Below are 11,141 nucleotides of genomic sequence, written 5' to 3' on the forward strand. Positions count from 1 at the left end.
TTTGCACCGAGCAGGTCATGAGTGCACTCTGGCTCTCCCTTACACTCACAGACAAAGCTGATGTCCTCGCAGGGCCCTCGTGCCCAAGGAAGCTCCTCGGACTGCTCCCCACCCAGCCACGCCCACCGCCTCCTGTTCCTGCACTCTCTCTCCCTACTGCTTGGAAGGCCCTGCCCCCAGGTCTCTGCTCCTCCTCCCCTCCTTCCTGCCTCTGCTCTAGTGCCACCTCACCAGGGAGGCCTCTCTGAGCCCCCTTTGAAAATGACACCTGGGACCCCAGCACACTCTAAACCCCAGCCCCGCCTTGTCTTTCTCTGTAGCATCTGCACCACGCAGCCAGCCAGCTAGTTTCCTTCTTTAGCATATGTGTTGTTCGCCTCCCCCTTTGGAATGCTTGCTTCTAAGGGAACAGGATGGGATTTGGTCTATTTTGTTCATGGTTGTACGCCCAGTGGTTCTCAATAGTGGACGACATTGGCTCCCAGGGGACATCTGGCCATGTCTGGAGACATTTTTGGGTGTCACAATGGGAGGAGGGGTGTTCCTGGTATTTGGTGGGCAGAGGACAAGGAGGTTTCTACAGTCCTACAACACACAGGAAACCCCCCAATCCCTCACCCAAATGCCAATGGTGCCACAGCTGCATCCCTATTACTGACAACAGTAGCCAGCCTGTACATAGTAGGTGCTCAATAAATGATTGATGAGGAACAAAAACTACTACTATCATTGTTGTCACCATTATTATTATTTAAGGACAGATACGGTTGAGAGTGATCTTTAAGGATAGTCATCATTTAGGAGGTCACTGCCAATGGGTCGTCCTGGTGACTATAACTTCTTCCCTCTGACCTGAGCTCCGCCCTCAGCAGCACCCACAACGGGCTGCCCACGGGGCATGGCTGGGCCATCGTGAGGCAGGACCAGTCCATGCTTCAGGCCCACTGAGAGCCTAAGCGATGCCAGCCTGCCCCTCCTCCCGGCAAGCCTGCCGTGGGCTCCTTCAGCGGACACCACCAGTTCTCACCCCCACGTCCCCCCCCCTCCACTGGAAAACTCAGGACCGTGTGCCCAGCTGGGCCAGGAACCACTTCCACGAGCCTTTTAGATGATCCCATCCAAACCCTGCACCCCTGGGCCTCCCACAGCCCAGGAGACTGAGTGAATTACGACCCTGTTTTTGCTCTTTTCGCGATAAGGTCATGGGAGGGGTGCGGGATGTGCAGGGAGGCAAAGGCGCTGAACCCTCTGCCGGCCCAGCTCAGCCCAGGCCTCTTGCAGACCAATAAATTACCACTGACAGTCTCACCAGCGCGACTAGCCCGGGCTCTTCCCCTGCAGAGAACACCACCAGAGAACACATTAAGCACCATGTGGCTGTGTTCTCAGGGGACGGGAGAACAGTTGGAAAACGGAGGCCGCTTCGGCCTAGGGCCTAGTTCACGGCCCCGCCCCAGCCACAAGACTGGAAGGCTCCTCCGCCCCTTTGGCAGGCCGCCCACCCCGCAGTCCCGCTGAGAATTCCCACTTGAGATTCACAACTGTCCCTGCTTGCCGCTTGCCCCCCGCCCCACCTCCCCAAGCTCTTCCTTCTCCTGGGGGCCTCCTTGGGCTCACAGCTGATCTGCAGAACACGCTGACAAAGTACCATTTCTCTCCCACTCTCTGCACCTTTTTTTTCCTCCCCTCTCCCTCTCCCCTCACAGGTCCTGAAAGCTTTTAAACAAGTCACTGATGCTAAGGTTTAGCAGCTGACTTAACTGGGTACAAGGCCGTCAGCAGAAGGAATGAGTCTCTAATGGTGGAATATTAGGCAGCAGACAGCTAAGCTTGGGGGAATAGGATGATTTTTGGTGGGCAGGGGTTTTCCTGGTGTCCCTGAGGTCACATGGAGCTGGCTCCAATTCTGCCAGGGAGGAAGGCTGACCCAAAAACCCAGGATGGAATGAAGGAGCAGGTGTGTGCCCAGTGACCACCCGGGGAATGAGCCAGGAGGCTATGTGGGACAGGCCCAGGACACTGATGGCTAGAAGCCTGAGTCAGAAGTGCCAGCTCCCCCAGAGGTAGGGCTGGGTGGAGACTGGGTTCCGACTCTCCTATCCGTGCTTTCTGCTTATCCAAACTCAATCTGTGAGCTATCCTGATGCAAAAACTCATGCCGCCCCCCCCCCACCCCAATCCACAGCTCTGAGGATGGCATGCGGGATCCTGGCAGCACAGTCATCGCTCAAGTCCTGTGTCTGAGGTCAGGCTGGGGGCTGGACGAAGTGGAGAGGACCGGCCCTGGTCATGTCCAGGGAGCCCAACACTGACATCTGTGTCCTCGATTTATACCACACCTCTGGCCTCGGTCTACAGATGAGGAATGAGCCTCTGTGACTTGGCCCAGGTCACATAGTCAGTGACCCAGCTGGGGTCAGAGCCCACATTTTCCACTGTGACATAAGGCTTGCCTCCTTAGGCCAAATGTGACCAATTCAGGCAATCTTCCCCAGCTTTCCTCTCCCCCACACTACGTCATGGAACTTTAATTCATAGCCTGAGAATGACCGAGGTCTCAAAGCCTGCTGCCAGCTGGGGGGCGGCAAGGGAGCCAGGGTGTAACCCACCTGGATGCCAGGTGTCTCACAAACAGGATGTGTCTGGACAGGGCAGCCCTGGCTCTAGCCTGCCCCTCAGGGCATCCACAGCCTTCCACACCTTAGAGGGAGGCTGAAGTCTGGGGTGGAGGATGTCTCAGGTGCAGCTACAATTTTCACCCTTTCTAAGCACCCTGGGAATTGACCCATGATGAGATGTCCCCAGATATCTCCAGCTGCCAAATTAGCAGAGGAATAAGACAGAGCCAGGCAGGCAGGAGACTCTGGGAGGGAGCGCTGGCTGGGGGGTCAGCAGAGAGGTGCAACCAACCTGTCACAAAGATGCCCGTGGTCCTGAGATGTCCTGAAGGCAGGACATCAGATCTGAGCCAAAGTTCCCCCACATCTACTTCCAGTGCAATCCGGGCTGTTAATTATTCAAGCCCTGAGGATTGTGGAGAAGACAGAGTGGGCCTGCGATGGCCGAGAGGGAAGGTCCTATCTTGTGCTCCCTGGGACGGATATGAAGCAAGAAGAACCAGCACCGCTGACAGCTGGAATGTGACTTCTATTAAACTAAGACAGGCTCCCTCTTGGAGACCCCCTCCTGGGTCCTGCCCTTGTCCAGTCGCTGATAATTCAGCATAAAGTGGGCGAATCCCTGCCCTTTCCTGAATGAAAGCGTCCTCAACCATAAAAAGGGACACTGATGTGCCTGGCAGGTCCTAGGGGCCAGTGAGAGCACACTGCCCCACCACTGTGAGCAGGCACCAGGTCAGCACTGGAGGGGCGCAGAATATGAGCCTCTTCGGCCCCCAACCAGGTTCCCAGGAATTATCTCTTCAGTCCCTTTCAGTCCTGGGAAGTGACAATCTGACTTCATTGAAAATTTTTAGTACACTGCATCTTCATCAGTTGCCAAATTAGGATGAGGGCAAAGAGACAGGTCAAGTCATTAAGATGAGGAGTGAGGCTTTGGAGTGACTGAGGAAATACTTCGGTGTGTGCCTGGCGGGTGGATGTCTTACACTCAGCATTTGCCTGCAGATCCCCCAGAGCCACCGCCCCTTTCTCCCCTGTGAGATCGTCTCTGAGCTGTGGCATCCAGCAGGGACACTTCCTCCTACCCAGCAGGACCGGGCATCCTTGCCATCCCCACAGCCAGGCGGGAGGCGTCCTGGGACGGTCGGTCGGACCGCTGGGGAAGTGAGGCCACTCTGCAGGTGGACAGCCTAGCTCAACAGGTGGTGGTGGGCTTCCCCTTCCACGCTATACAGATAATTGCTGCCAGTCCTATTGAAGTTTGTCGTGGGAGTCTGTCCTCCGCTTTGCAGTGGGCAGCCCAGCAGCGTCCACAAAGAGGGGGTGTTCATCACCTCCTTCGCACATCCCCAAGACAGACAGAGAGACAGACAGACAGACAGACACACACACACACACACACCCCAACCCTACCCCTTTCTTCACCGCGATGGGCTAGGATGCCAGCACGCAGGGGACAGTCTGGCCCCAGCCCCTGGCCCCACGGTAACGGAGAACGACCCGGCGCAGTGGCCAAGGCTCTGGCGGGAAATACTCTGTGGGGCCCCCAGGAGGGGGGCGAGGGTCTCTCCCGGTCTCCCCGGCTCTTACCTCGCTGGACCCGCAGGGGCACCTGACCCTGTTCGAATGTCCCTCGCGGGCTCGGTACCGCGCCAGGCACCCGGGGGCGCCCGCCCCGTCGCGTCCGCACGAACCGCTCCGCGCCAGTGACCGTGGCTGCCACCGCCGCTCGCGCCGCGAACTCGGGGAGGGAGGGGCAGGCAGGGGGCGGGGCCGCGGGCGGGGCCTCCCCACCCCTGCGCCACCCCTGCGCCTCCCCGCGCTGCGAGCTGCCGGCCGGCTTTGGGACCCTGCGGACGCCGGGTTCCACCCCGGGAGGTGAGCGCATCTGGGGGAAGCACCTAGGTGGGGTTTGCAGGTGGAGAGCTGGGGGCTGAAGTAAGGGAGAGGAGGCTTTGGGAGGTCGCACAGAGCTTGGCTGGGATGTCCCTGGCTTGAGTTAGACTTATCTTCAAATCTCAGCTGCTGCTGCTCCGTTTAATCATCATATTATTATCATCATCACCAAAACAACACCCCACCACCATCAGCTAGTATGTAGTGATCACCTCCTGTGCCCCGAGCACTGTTCAAAGCACTTTGCACCGATGAAATCATCCCTCCCAACAATCCCATTTTATGCATGAAAAGACTGAGGCACAAAGTCATGAAGTGATGTGCCTGAGGACAAACGGTGGAAAATGGAGGAGCCGGGGCTGCAGCTCAGATCTGTCAGGCTCCCGGATCTGTACTTTTGAAAACATCACTATGCTTTCTTTCTCTGTGACATTAGGTACATAGTTTGCCCCTCTGAAGTACAGAATGGAAATATGTGTACAGTAAATGATAGCAACCCCAATTTTTTAATTTCTTCTTTCTTCAGTGTGTGTGTCTCCTTGATTCTCTGGGCTCTGGACACCCAGTAGGTGCTCAATAAATGTTTGTTAATCTATGAGTAATCTGAAAGCTGCAGCTGGAGCCAGGGTGGCCTGTCCAGCCAGGTTGGATGGTAGAAGCCAGCAGTTAACTGTTTCTGGCCTGAACACTTGCCCATCTTCATTTCTCTGTGATGACAACCTGACTGACATCCTTGTCGTACACGCTTGTGTGGCTTACTTGCAGACCAGCAGCGTCTGCCCTCTGCTATGAACGAGCAGGGTCACCCTGCAAGGATGAGATTCCAGGAGGTAAGCCTGGTCAGCCAGGCCATGGGGAGCCTCCACTGGAAGGTATGTAAAATCTCTATAGACCATGAAGTAGTCAAATACATGGAATGTGCATATGTTTGAGGGCAGAAGTAAGATAATGAGACATCATCAATGAACATATTTGTTGAAAACTGTAAGACAGCAGCCCCGCCAGAAGCCCTTATACTGCTAAAATCTCCTGACCTGGATGTCATAGGACATTGTCACATGTGAATGGGGTCATGAGGAGTTGAGACAACCTAAGGTCTTTGGAAAGAATGCACCAGGTTCCTATTCACAGCATTTTAGGCCTGAATATTTTTCAGCTTTCTCTCTCTTCTCCCACCTTTCCCATGAGTGTTCCTTCCTACCTCCCAGAATCCCCTAATGGAGAGGCTTCTCACCCCACTGAAGGTGTTCACATCTCTCAGCTAGGACGGATTCGCACATTTCTCAAACTCTCAACCCTCATCACCCCTAAACTCTAGCAAATGTGTAGTTTCTTCTGCTTGGCTTGTCCTCTTCACTACTTGGAAAACTCCTATAGATCCTTCAAAACCTTATTCAGTTTGCTCCCTCTGACCCAATAATTAACTTTTCTTTCCCTCAGTCTGGCCCAGGAGCCTCTTGACTAGCTCTTCCTTGTTTAGCAATGGTGAGTTTATTGTCAGTCTCCCCAGCTATGCTTGTGAGTGCCTTGAAGGCAGAGGTCTGGCATATAGTAGGTGCACAGTTAATGCACTGCTGAATGAATGAATCTAAGTAGGATGAATTTCCCCAAGACTGAAGTTGTCAAGTCAAGGGGAAAACCACCCAGCAAAAAAACTGGTGGAGCTGGATAAGTGATACGAAAAGATGAAAAGTGGGCATAGCAGCCAAGAGATGTGCTTTTCTCAAGATCTGCATTTAACATTCCCAGCAAAGGCCAGAGGCATTTCACCAGGATAATGTTTGCACAAACATCTAACACAGGGGCTGGCAACAGAAGTTAGTTTCCCTTCCTCTGATGAGGTCTTAAAGATGAAGAGAAGGTCACCAGCTAGACAAAGGGACAGGAAGGCAGTTTCAGGCAGAGGGACTAGCACGGGCAAAGGTATGAGAACATCAGTTACACTCAGGGAAGTGCAAATGGTCTGGGGCAGGTTGGTGGTGGAGAGCGGAGGAAGATAAAACTGTGCAGCCATGTGGCACCCAGAGTGAAAGGCTTTTTGTGTCTTTTAAAGAGTTTGGACCTCAGGCTTGGAGGCCTGTGAGCAGAAAACCCCAGGAAGGGAAGGTGGGTGGGCACCAACACCAGCGTCATTATCCGACAGTCGGCTGGGGGCTGGTTGAGCTAATGAGACAGGCAGTGGATGGCGGCGTGGGCGGGAGCCCTGCTTGCCAATACAGCTTGTTTGAAACGCTCGCTGTAGACGTGATGGGGAAATGTTGTAGGTGTTAAACCCAGCAGCTGTGCTCAGGGACCTGGGGACTCCGGGCCTGATGAATAATGGAGCAGCCCTTCCTCTCTGGGCCGCTTTTCTCTCCGTTCAATAATTCATGCATTCCCTTGGCTGAGGAGTTTTATAAAACCTCAGCCTTTTCTGAATCCTGAGCCAATCTGAGCAAATCTGATGGCTTCATGCATTAGGTCTTAATTAGAAACACACATACATGGGAGCACACTCAGCAGCACGCGCCTTGTGTTTATAACCAGTGAAATGCCCAGTTATGCCTGGGAGGACATCAAGGAGGGGAGGAGGAGGAGCAAAGGTCCGGCCAGACCCCTTGGCAGTGGAGGTGGGGGCTGGCTGCCCTGGGAGGGATGGGTTGGTTGGCACGGTCCACAGGAAATACATTTTTGGGGTAGGAGGCTGTTTGTTTTGATGCTCAATACCCTTTGAAGTCAAGCTGGTCCAGGGGACCTGCTTTGGCCAAGAAATATGAGCAGAAGTGGCATGTGTCTCTTCCTGGTGGAAGCTGTAGGAGCCCCTGAGTGCTCTGCCATCCCATTTTCCCTGCCTTTGGGATTGTAGAGACACGAGTCAGGACGGAGCATCTGTCACTCTGAATCTCCGAGTCATTACATGGAGTAGAATTTCCCTGCTGACCTGTGATAGACACACAGCTTGAGCAAGAAAAAAGAAAGTTTGTTGCGAAGTCACTAAATTGGAAGGGTCGTTTGTGGCTGCTGTACAGGGAGGTCTAACCTGACTCAGCTCTCCTGCCCGCCTTCCCTTTTTTGTGCCTTCTAGGGACCCCTGATCATTCACTCAGAAGCTTATGGGTTATGGTCTCAGTGTCATGAGGCAATGGTGTGGGGACCCCTCAATTCCAGGTCTAAGTGGTCACGAACACTGGTGGGGATAATGGGTAACAGACAGAGGAAGTCTCTTTCAGAAGTGTTGGGATGGAGATCAGAGTTTCTCAGCAGATTCAGATGGAGTTTGAAATGGGCATGAACTCAAGGCTTGTGGTGTTTCCATGTGTGGGTGTTACGGGGAGAGGGGCAGTTGGAAGGAAGGGGAGAAGGCCCGGTAAAAGTGTCAGAGGGTGGGTAAGGGCGTGGGCAGAACTGGGCAAGGCCAGAGAGAGGGGAACTGAGCTTGATGTACAGTTGCTCCTGTGTAGGGTTGATTAATAATAATAATGTTAGTATCTATTACCAGGAGTACCAGTACTCCTTATTCCGCTAAGCACTTTCCACGTGATGGCACATTTGGTTCCCACAACAATCCTAAGAGCTAGGACGTTAGTACCCTCTACTTCCAGATAAGGAAATGGAGGCTTAAAGAAGCAATTTGTCCTAGAAATGGCAAAATGATAGTGCTCAACAGAGGATGGTATGTTCAGGCTCCACCTGTATCTGTGTTGCCCATGTCATGAGTGGGGACCACAGCCAGAATCTTTAGGCTGGATGTCAGGGCCCAGGCATGCAGGATCTCGTCTCAGCGGGGGAATTAGGGAGCTGTTTGGGAACCACACATTTCGGATGACTGGGCAAACAGGGAAGGCTGGCCACGAGAATATTCAGGGCTCAAAGGATACTGGGCTCCAAGAAGCAGGAGACTGAGTCTCTGTTCTTCCTCAAGGGGGATGCTGGGCCAATCAGCGATGCTTCCTGACTAGCTGGTCAGCAGGACCTGGAAGGTGGGCTGTGCTGAACCGCCCAGGTGAGATGGCTAACTCACCTGCTCTTTCTTGCCCACGGATGCGTGGATTCAACCCTGTAAGTTTCCCTCCTCTCCTCCTGGACCTGACTTTGCTGGTGAGGGAGGGGTTGACTGGGACATTGGGTCTGCCTCACCCATCCCCCTGTCTTTCAGACCTCACCACACCCCTCCTTTTCTATCTCCTCTCTCTCAGGTCAGTCTGAGCTGTTTTCCACACTCCCAGCTCGTGCCCCTCTCCTCCACACAGCCCACTAAGTGGCTTGTCAGGTTTTCCAACGAGGCCTGCTAAGAACTGACATCTTTTCTTCAGTTTGGATGTGCTCTCTCCTCCTCTTGATGCAGCGGAGTGTGAAGCCTGGGAGTGTTCACACGGCTGTTCATGTCCTTGCCGGGTGACCGAGCAGACGCCTGTATTCCCCCCACTGGCCATTCTCCAAGCTGCCCTCCCTGTCCCCCAAGACCAGCTGTTCAGCCTCTGCTCTCATAATTTGTCCCCTTGGCAACTAGATTATTGCTTATAAAACAGTTCCAAGGGCAGGGGAACCCATCAACCAAATGAAGACTCTTCTCCATTCTGACCGCTGAGAAAGTTGCAGGGTGTTAAAGGAAATGGCATTAAAATGAGGGTCCTGGTTGGGGCTGAACACAGCAGGGGCAGGGCAGGCAGAAGAAAGAGGACTGAAGGTGGCCCCGGGGAGATGGCCCTCAAACACCTGGACAGGTCCCTGCAGGACTCAGGAAGCAGGTGGTTGGAGGAGAATCTTTGCAAAAGGTAGTGATTGCAGCCCAATCGTCAGAGACTTTTTCTTGCTCTCTGCTGATCCCAGGAAAAATTCTCTGCCTGGTGACTCATGTCCTTGGGCCTCAGGGAGACAACAATCTCATCTGAAAAGTTAATCCATGCCAGCATCAGTGCGGATTCACACGGGCTAAGGTGTTAAATAGGCCAGGTGACGTATGCACATTTCCTTAGAGAACATCCAGTGATTCCCTCCATGAGAAGACCGACTACAGTGGCTGGAAGCGCAGCAAGCTTGTGGATGCTCCCTGGGCAGGGGGCAGCTCAGCTAACTGGGCAGCGGCGGGGTAGACAGCAGTACGTGGTGTGAGAGGGCACCCACTAAGGTGGCAGGAGGGGGTGGTGAGGAGAAAGGGAGGCCAGGAAAGGAGAGCATGGCCATGGATTTCAGAACAAAGAAAGCAGGACCAGGCTCCAACTGCCTCCCCTCTTACCTGGCTCCTGAGATGACAGAAGATTGCATTGTATATAGCTATTTTCTAGCTTTGAAGTTAATGAAAAAAAAAAAAAACTTTGAAAGACAGGAGGGAGGTTGGTTTTCTAAGCAGGCAGCATCTCGGAAGGAAGCAGTGTGGGTCACTGAGGAGCCAGCCAGAGGGGTGGGGGCCAGATGGGCCCCCTTCAGCCGTGACAGTGTCCTCCAGCCCTAGGTCTGCTTAAGAGACCCTCTGGCTTCCGTCCTGGGCTGCATCAGACCCCCTCCCCAAGGCAGTGATTAAAGTCTGAGAAAAGAACAACTTTCTGGGGGGCAATCTGGCAGCAGGTATCAAAAGCATTGAAATTGTTAGTGACCTTTGACCTAGAAACCCTTCTTCTACGAATCTAGTGATCAGTATTCATCACAGCCTTATTTATGATAGAGAGGAATAGGAAACTCCCTAAACAGCTACTATACAGGAATCAGTTAGGATAAGCATATTTATATATATATATCCCCCATAGAATGGAATACTATGCAGCCATCAAAAATCAAGTTTTCAATTTAAAGACACAGAAAATACTCAGAGTTTCTAAATATTATTAATTACATATATACATATATATATAAAAACACCGCATATATATTTATTAGATAGTTAAGTAAAAATTAGGGCACAAAAATATTTATATAATATGATCTACTTTGTGAAAAATAAAATTATACATATACACATGCTGTGAAAAATAAAAAGGATCCAAGGAAATACACCAAAGTGTGCACAATTATTAATCCTGGAAGAAAGGGTATGGGTGATAATTATATTCTTCATAATTTTCCATATTGTTCAAAAATTTTTTACTATGAATATATGTATATTAATATTACAATCAGAAAAAATAACATTTGCTGTTATTATTTTAAATTAAGGTTAAAGAATGTGTTACACAAAATGTACCATTTTCACCATTTTAAGTGTACAGTTCATTGGTGTTTGCTAGGTATATTTACATTGCTGGGGAACCATCACCATCATAAAAAAACAACATTCTTAATGTAACTTGAAACTTGAAGTTTTCTGTTTAGATTGAGGCAGAAAGCTGGAAGCTAGAATTTTCAAATTGCAACATGAACCGTCTCCTGAAATGGACTCAGACATAAACTAGGGTCTGCTCCACAGAAACATAAAACTGACTGTAGCAGTCAGGAGTGTTCTGGTGGCAAATGAGAGAAAACCAGGCAAGGGGATTAATTGACTTATGTAACTGGCATCTGGACTGAGAGAGGATGGTGGCAACGGGTCCTCAGAGGAAAACCTGGGAACAGACACTGGAAGAAGGGGCAGATGTTTTTCAGCAAATCAGCAGATGCTCGCCACACAGACATTAACAGAAGAATTGTTCTTACAATGCACCAGCCCGGCCC

At 51.9% G+C, this 11,141-nt stretch overlaps 1 protein-coding gene across 1 annotated transcript in view; it reads right to left on the reverse strand.

Annotated features, from left to right (window-relative positions):
- The window catches only part of CACNG5 (calcium voltage-gated channel auxiliary subunit gamma 5), a 36,198-nt gene extending 31,838 nt beyond the window's left edge, over positions 1-4,360 (reverse strand). The window contains exon 1 of the mRNA XM_010948646.3: positions 4,212-4,360. The gene's annotated coding sequence lies outside the window, so the exon portion shown is untranslated. The remainder of the gene's footprint in view (positions 1-4,211) is intronic.
- Positions 4,361-11,141: the final 6,781 nt, after the last annotated feature.

This window comes from Camelus bactrianus, chromosome 16, assembly GCF_048773025.1.
Source record: "Camelus bactrianus isolate YW-2024 breed Bactrian camel chromosome 16, ASM4877302v1, whole genome shotgun sequence".
Lineage (NCBI taxonomy): Eukaryota > Metazoa > Chordata > Mammalia > Artiodactyla > Camelidae > Camelus > Camelus bactrianus.